Genomic DNA, 9,671 nt, shown 5'->3' on the forward strand with positions numbered 1-9,671 from the left:
TCTATTTTATGCGGGAGGCAACAGGGAGCATCTCCCTGTTTACTCCCTATCTTCCCACCTGCCCCAAAACAAACCCTTCCTCTTTCCAGCCTAGTCACCTGGTCTACATGTTCCTGCACTGGGACATTGACAGCCATAGTCCTCCCTCTGCACCACATTAGCCTCCACCACTAGCAACAGTCCTCTCCAGGCCCACTTATTTTTTTGTATTGCATTTTATTTTTATAATAAAAACGTTAGTACTTTCTATACTTTTCCCTAGGTATCTGGAGAACTTTAAATATATTGGGACGGGAGGATAGCTCTGTGGCAACGTGAGGTTCTTGGAAGCAAGACCACGCTGAGCAAACACATGTTTGAATCCCGGACCCACGCTTGGGGGAAAACATTTGTTATAAATAACCTACCCATCCACAATGAAACTAGTGCCTAGACACCTATGGGTGATGTGCGCTGTAAATAAATGCAAAAATCATGGAATGTCTCTAAATGATCTTCCATGCAACAATCACCTGCCTTTTTGAATGGTTTAATCAAAGCTTTAACTGATTACATGATTTTGATAGGTTTACTTGATGCATTCTGTCGTTCCTTCCTTTTCTCTGTTGGGCATGACTGACTGTAACCACCGGTGGGTGAATCAAACCCTCCCAACTGGCTATAATCAGGGCTAGCCACAGGGATAGCTATTGGTACACTGTTCCCTCAGACAAAGCTGGGGTTAATCTTAACTTCATTACATGTAGTGCCTTGTCGTTTTTCCTGAATTTTAAAACTAAATATTTGCTGTTTCAAATCCTTGCATTGCCTATGAAGTTGTTCTGCCTCCTCACAAAAGATAGTGTTTTCATCACTAATTGTATTGATCACGGCCTGCAGTTCTCTTATTTGCATTTGACACTGGTCAAATTCTCTGTCTTTCTTGGCATTCTCCTCCAACATTTTAACCATTTCTTGTTCTATAGCATAAAATTCCTTATCTTTCTCAATATTATTCTTTTTAAGTGTTTGCAGTTCTAAAATTGTATCATCCTTGTCTTGTCTTATTGCATCTCAGACCCCTTTTAAGTGTATCAATTCTTGTTCACTCTGCTTAAATTGTTTTTCATTCTGAGCTAACTGATTATCCATATAACTGCCTCTAGACTGCATTAATGTGTTAGATTGCTCTAATTCCGATTTTAGGCACTTTATTTATGCAACTACATCATTCAAATTGCCCTTCAACATATTAATTACTTCAGAATCATTCCCCTGCATTTATAAAGAACAGTTTAGAAGAAACCATAATTTAGCGCACAATCGTATTATGCAATCCTTTTCCCCATTCCAGTCTGCATCTCTAAAAAGTCTCAGCAGCCAAACTTGTACAATGCTCCCTTCTTCAAAAATGCCCTGCAATGGTTCCTTCTGCACTTCTCCATGGTGCCTCCATAAAATAGCATTTTCTGATGACCACACCCAATGGGCATAGTGTTTTGCATCAAGGTAGTTCGCCAGCTCAGAAAAATCGCTCCAACTTGAGACATGGTGACACTGCGCACAATTCTGCACTATCACTTCACATAATAAATTCCTGTTTGAGTGCACAAAATGGCTGTGCCTAAAGCACTGCCATGCCCAGTAACTGCTTTAAAGTTCCCACAGACCAACACACCAAAATATGTTAGAGATATTGTCTGGAGGAGATGCACCTAATTTTGTGGCATTTTGTTATTGTGGTAAAATTGTGGTATATTTTATTGTAACACATGGGTGTCTTCCCTATTTAGAGTGTGAATGCTCCCCTTAGAATATACCCTTAAGCCTGTAGTTCATGCTTGGACCTCCCAAAGTAAAAGTTACCAGACTTATTACACTTATATTTGACAGTGTTACTGTTTTCCCTCAATAACTTATCTATGATGCTGAGCTATGCTCTAGTAGCCAAACCACAAAACATTTTTCATTATGAATGAGTCATTTGATACACATGCATCACACACTTTTAAACTTCCGTACTATGAACACCAAAATTGACTTCAAGATTTTTTACCACGTGTGGTAAAACTAATTACCACCTGCAGTAAATGGGGGCCCTTCCTATGCTCTAGTAGCCAAACCACAAAACATTTTTCATTATGAATGAGTCATCGGATACACATGCATCACACACTTTTAAACTTCCGTACTATGAACACCAAAATTGACTTCAAGATTTTTTACCACGTTTGGTAAAACTAATTACCACCTGCAGTAAATGGGGGCCCTTCCCTGTAACCTCACACTCTCTGTGCCAGTGAGCGCATTTATGCACAGAAAACTCAACCTAGTCTCACTTAGTTTTAAAAAAGCTTTTATATACACTGTTATTTGGATCTATTCAGAAAACATGTCATGTAGTATAAACTTGGGTACAAAAGAGAACATCTAGATCAAGGTTGTCCAACATACGGCCCGCGGGCCACAATGCAGCCCTCCAAGCCATTCCATGTGGCCCGCGAAGCTGTACAGACAACATTGAACAAATAAAGAAATAAACCGGGCCGTGGTGGAGGACTGTTACTGCCTCTGCTGCCCCCTAAAAGTGGGGGGGGGGGCACCAGAGGCAGTAACAGGCCACGGCCCAGTTTATTTATTTATTTGTTCAATGTTTGTCAGGTCCCGGTTTCAGGGGCGCAGAGTATGCGGGTGCACCGGCCCCCACCATCCCCCCAGGACGGAGAGAAGAGACGCAGTATGGATGGTCCTTTGTTCCATCCATACCGTGTCTCTCTCTGGTGGCCTGGGTAAAAGCCGGGTAAAACACAATGTTTAAAAATTGTGGGACGGATGCAAAGCAAGATGCTCTTGTTTTGCATCTGTCCCTCAATTTCTAAAAATCGTTTTGGTTCTATGTGCACGGATGTAAAGGTACACCCAAACCAAAACGATTTTTAGAAATGGAGGCATAGATGCAAAGCAAGTCTGTCCCCCAATTTCTAAAAATCGTTTTGGGTTGGATGTATTTGTACATCTGTGCACCCCGCTTGGCAAGAGGGGTGCACAGATGTAGAAGTACACCCAACCCAAAACGATTTTTAGAAATGGAGGCATAGATGCAAAGCAAGTCTGTCCCCCAATTTCTAAAAATCGTTTTGGGTTGGATGTATTTGTACATCTGTGCACCCCGCTTGGCAAGAGGGGTGCACAGATGTAGAAGTACACCCAACCCAAAACGATTTTTAGAAATGGAGGCATAGATGCAAAGCAAGTCTGTCCCCCAATTTCTAAAAAATCGTTTTGGGTTGGGTGTATTTGTACATCTGTGCACCCCTCTTGGAAAGAGGGGTGCGCAGATGTAGAGGTACACCCAACCCAAAACGATTTTTAGAAATGGAGGCACAGATGCAAAGCAAGTCTGTCCCTCAATTTCTAAAAATCGTTTTCGGTTGGGTGTATTTGTACATCTGTGCACCCCTCTGTGCACCCCTCTTGGCAAGAGACATGGTGGCAAGAGGGGTTCACAGATGTAGAGGTATAATATACCCAGAGGGATCGAACCTGTGTTGCTCCTTGTCGTCTTGCTTCCAAGGCGAGCATGTTGCCCCTGAGCTATCCTCCCGAGACTCTGAAGATCTGAAGTACATTTAATGATACAGAACCAGAACTATTGAGCAAGTCTAACATCATCTTCAGCATCTTCAGAATAAATCAACACTGTTGTGGTTATACAAGAGCTAATATATTTAAAGGGATGGAATTACTCCTAATGTAGCAGTCCTATTCAATAATCCAAAGTGCTTAAGCATAGTTAATGTGAAAATATGACACTTCTCACCATTGGGACAGTACTGCCTTTGACAGAGTTTCACAGTGAAGAAGTGAGCAAGTGATCCGGGGTATGCAGTCCACACACACGCATGGCATTCCCATGCACCCACATGCATGATTTGCACCAAATTAGTGAGATTGTGCTCCAAGGCGCACGCACAGTCTTTGCTCTGAGGTTTGGCACACTCACAGCATGGGATGTAATTTCGTTCTCCTATCCTAGTTCTGTTGCTCTGCCTTTTGAGAGCTACTACAACCTGGATGGTTATAGAGGGGTGGAGTAGGGGCAGTATTGGCCTACTGGAATGCAACTGGAAGGCTTAAACCTCCTTCTTACTTGCCTTTAGTATATGCAATACATGCGACCCAATGTTTCCACCGTTCTGCACCCCCCGTTCCCCTTGCACCAAGTTGGCGACTACGTGCAAATGCGGTCATATAAGTGCTAGTTATGTCACTTCCTATATTTGGGCACCCCCTGGGAAATTCATAAATCGGCTCCTCTGCCCGATTTATTTATTTGTTCAATTTTTGTCGGGTCCGTGAACATGATTAATTAATTTATTTCTGCAATGTTGGGTCCGACCAATAAACCGGGCCATGGTGGAGGACTTTTACTGCCTCAGGTGCCCCCTGGAATTGGATTATGCTTCTTTCATTACCACAGAAGTAATGAATGTGTATTACAGAGATAAGCTGGCATATGTATTGGGCACACTGCACATGCTTAGGCAGCATCAATCATGCTTTGTAGAGGGCAATGCTGGCCTAAATTGGGAACATCCAGCATAGACATGTTGCTACAGAGGCATATTTTGGGCACAACCAGCATATCAATGTGTTACATCAGTGACAGTGCTGTCTTACACTGTGGACACATTGATCATTAAAATGTGTTGTGTTCTACAATGTTCTTGTCTGCTTTTATTGACATGGAATGTACATGTTCCCCTTTACAACTGATTGTAAACTTATGGCTTTTTGGTCACTTTTCCTGCGGTAAAATGCCCAATTTCAGCCCCATATTTGGGAAAAAAGTCTTGGGGGGGGGGAGACCCCATAAACCCTCCCTAGATTGTTATAGCTCTCTCGCTATGCTCGGTCGCCCCCACTATTTACGAGAAATATCAACACATACACACTGGAAGAAATCACAAGAAACTAACCTTTGATCACTGCCCCCGACACCAAAAGCTATCTTTGGGACTGCATGGCTATGCCTGTGATGCTATTGTGTCAAAGGTCACACACCATCGCTTTTGAATATACTGCTTTGGGTCAGGGTGTTCACTTTTGGCTCGCCGGCCCTCTGGGTGACAAAAAGTGAATGCTTCGGCCCCACATTCAAAAAGGTTGGACAACCCTGATCTAGATTATACTACATGATACAATTTGCATTCATCAATAGACACCCTTGGTTTTTATCTTATCGCCAACCTTTTACTCCGATGCACTTGGCAGCAGACGCAGTTTGAGAAAAAGAAACGGAATGAAAAAAAAATTGCCTGCAAAACAAACACTTTTTCTGAATTTTCAAAGCGGAGTTCATTTCACATCAAGTAACATTACACATGAAAGAAACCTACTGGCCCTGACTAAGTATAAACGCATACATTCAGGCATCCACCTCACTTATAACTGGCTAGATTCACCTTGGAAGTTGGCGAGATTCCTGTGCTACTATCTCTTGAATAACCATCCTTTCTGTGTTATAACCATCCTTTCTCCCGATATATTGTGACCTCAGCACACCCGGGCAGCCAACAAGAAGGACACGACTTGGATGCCAGGATCTCTGCTTCCTCAGTCTGTCGCCCGTCTCCTCGAACTCAGCATGCCGTCCGCCAGGACGTTTTTGAACCTCTGCACTTACAGTGGGCATCATTACGACCTGGCGGTAGCCATGCTGGTAATAACGGCATGGCTGCCACCGGAGTCATTTTTTTCCAGCACCTGGCAATGGGGAATTACCGGGGCCTTACAGCCCCAGCGGTCCTGGTAATTCCTGATATTCAGGCGCTGGAAGAAATTACTCACCATTCCAAATTCGAGTCCAATTGTACTCAATGGGAATGGAGAGGACGGATTCACCAGCACTGTTGCATACAGTACCGGTGCATCTGTCAAGGTCTGCAAATGGGTGCCTTTCCGCCTGCCAGGTGATACCTGGTGGGCAGAAAGGCCCCTGAACACAGAACAGTGAGTATGCCGGTCTGGTATCACCGTTGTTACTGGAACGGCATACTCATAATGAGGAGTGTGTTTTATAATCTCATCCGGTCAGTCAACAGACTCCTTCCCCTTTGACAATCATTATATTAGAGAAGGGTGAACCAGTGGAACAGGATGACACATAGAATCTTTACTCAAACATACATTTTAATCAATACTGATTTCACATAATTAATGTATGTATGATATAAAACCATAAAAGCAATAAATTCATTCCATCAGTTTAGCATTCGTATCTCAAACAATCACTCGTAGTCCCATACTACCACATTCAAACAATCATGAATAAAACCAGTTTGGCTTATCAAGACAGTGTAAACTTCTACTATTAATACAGTCTCCTTTCGCTTTTGCATCTATTGATGACCCGGTCCATAATATCAGGTGTCAGGTATCTGGTATTTTGTTAGTCCAGATTGCACACAGCAAGTCGTCGACATGTGTTTCAGTCACAAAAGACCTTCTTCAGGACGTTGGGCACAGGCTAACTACTCTGCCCTTTTTGGAAAGGTATAGGCCAATGTTCACTCTAAAAAAGACATACATAAACATTCATCAAAATTGTGTCATCCCTATTTCTTTTAAGCAGTGACTTATATTGTCACAAAAGTGTTTCTAAACCATAGAGTCACCAGGGTCTACTCACCCCCAAGTTCCAACTCTAGGGTAAGCAAGTAGAATGTCGGAATCAATCCTCCACAGGAATCTATTATACTATAGGCATCCTGTGGATTAAACAAAGACACCACTAAGTCTTCCTATAATCAACCAAGGTGGGTAAGAGTAAAACAACCATCCACGCTAAATTCCACTTAAAAACCAATAAAAAACCAAGTACACTCACAGTCACTGCCGATTCATGTGATAAAAAATTCACATGCCTTCTGCGCAGTCCACCGACCTGTGATTTGGTTCGATTTGATATATCCAGTTCATCCAACTGTGGACCAATACACAGACCTTAACAAGGTCTATGACACTATAAATGTAGAGGAAACATAATTGCCAATGTCTCATTAGGCCATACTCACATACAACACTAATAGCTGGAAACACAATTCCGGCCCCATGATATAAAAAAATCATCATGAACTATGGTAGATGGCACTACCTCAAGGCGCGTGGGAGTACCTATGCCCCTCTATACATTCTGAAGTACATTACTACAATAGGTCCGCCAAACGTGTTGCAGTGTTTCTCGGTACACAATGGTTCCTAATGTCACTTCTGCGCATTCTATAACATACTTGTATTCATGCACTTACGAACTATAGAGTTCTAACTATTGTATTACCACAAATGACCCATCCGTCTGCTTGTATTTAGGATACTTTACCTGCACACCATATAGAAACCAACCCTAGGTAGCTGATATGCGTCTCATAGAACTGTGATTCCATTAAATTAGATTATCCCAATGATACAGCTGGTGGTTGCAATTTCAACAATCAATATACTCACCAAGACCACTGAACAGGTACTTACCAAGTCTCACCCCATCTGTAGTGAATGGGGCACTTTTAACTTTAACTTTAAATAGTATCAGAATCTGAGTTTGATTTATGAAAATGTTATGTTATTACAGAGAGTGTTTCTACATTACACTGACCAGACCATCCATCAACAATGAATAGAAGGTGCTTCCTTCCCTACATATTATGTTCTGAGGAAGGCTGCGCTGTTTTTTCTAAACCAAGACCCTTTAAGCTGAACACAAGTAGCTTCAGTTAACGTTTTTGCTGATTTGTACATACATGTCCTAGTTTTCTGCACTACTTCTGTTTAACTTTAGCCACTATTATTTTTCTTCTTTACCACACTTTAGTAGAAGTGTTTATTCAATCCATCATATTGTAGGCATTTCCAGGTAGGTCCCTGCTAGTCAGGTTTTAAATATGGCTATTCACAAGGTGCATGGCTTAGGCATGCTTCAAGATTGAGGAGTCAATGGTATGATGTTGAATTAGACAAATCCTTTTGGATAATCACAGGGTCACAACCTGTTGATTCTTTGGTATATCAGTGGAATTTCCTGTACTCTCTGTAGTATCTAGAATAAGGGAATGCGAGTGATGATTGAACAAGATTGTTGTACAACATTGAGATTTAGTATTATTCATATACTTTTACTTGAAACGTTGTAAGTGTTGTACATGAATTAGAATGTGTGTTCTTGAAGTTTGTTTTGGATTTTTTACAGTATGTTTTGCTCTTGAAGAAGGGGTGCTTACTCCAAAACGTGTTGAGCACAACCCAGATTGTATGGCCTTCACAAGAAATAGAAGTAAACAAATTGCCTTCACTAATTGTATTATTTGTACTTTACCATTTTATTGAATTTTGAATGTGACAAATATACTTTCCTTTACAAATCTGGCTGTTTACCAGCATCCAAGTGTGTGGGGGATGGGAGAGTCCATAGACAGGACACTTTTCTTTCACATTTTAGTATTGTGATCTCGTGTCAGGGTCAGTTTTCCTCCCCTGCACCTACATTCTTTTCATAATTGTTATCTTACTTTGTAGGAGATTTATATACATAGGTGTGCACTAACCACTACTTCTATTGTGCTGAGAGACAATACCTTATCGTATGGATAGTCTTGCATATACCGCTATCATCATGAAATTCGGTTCTGACCGCGTGAGGGTCATGTGATTCCACAAGCTTTATAAGTGAATGCAAGTTCGTCACAATGTGTACGACATTGGTCCATCCAGACTGTGTATGGGGAATTGTCGCAAATGTGGTCACCATCTTGGAGGAGTGTTGTATGGCCTCTGAAGGTGCTAATGAGGCATTGCAACAGTACTCATCAGGGCTATGTATGGAAGTACTGCAAACAGAGCAGCCATCTAGGATGGAATGGTAGAAGGCCTATTGGATGCTAATGAGGCCTTAACAAAGCATTAGTCCATCCAGGCTGTGTAAGACAATACCGCTAATAGGGCAGCCCTCTTGAAAGCAATGGTGTAAGACCTCATAGAAGCTTATAGGGTGCCTGGCTAACGTAAGCACCTGTGAAGAATGCACACCTATAGCCACGTTGGTTTAAATATAGCAATCACAACACTCATAGTTGTTGTTGAAGCATGTGTTTGTGAATGCTATGTTGTAATCAGGGCATGTGAAGAAAATCAGTCTGGCTGCAGTATGGTTCAGTATCGCCAGAGCAGCATTGCCTAGTGACTCTGTTTGTTAAGATCCGTGGTGGATGTAATGAGTTTGTGTATCCAATTTTGTTCCAACTTAAATAATCTGTTAGTTGCAGAGAAATTATGTGTCTGGGTGCATGGTTTAAATGATAAACCAACTAAGAACGTTTTAATTGTGGGCATATTCTTGGTAATGTTTGACAAGTGGTTCCTGGGACAACAAGACTGGAGTTCTTTCTCCATTATTTCAAATATCCAGCAACTAAAGTAACTCATGGCTATAACCAATGGTTAAGAACAACCCGCCAGCGCCATCATAAGACAAGGTTTGTCATATTATCCAATCCTAAAGCACACATTAATTCAGACTGCGTTAATACACTGCACAACACATGCACTTAGAAAAGCCCACAACTATTACCTGAATCTGTGCTTGCGCACTTGTTCTGCTCCATGCAGACTTTCTTCCTATTTTTGCACACTGCTTCATC

This window comes from Ambystoma mexicanum, chromosome 6q (genome assembly GCF_040938575.1).
Source record: "Ambystoma mexicanum isolate Mex_15411 chromosome 6q, UKY_AmexF1_1, whole genome shotgun sequence".
Classification (NCBI taxonomy): Eukaryota; Metazoa; Chordata; class Amphibia; order Caudata; family Ambystomatidae; genus Ambystoma; species Ambystoma mexicanum.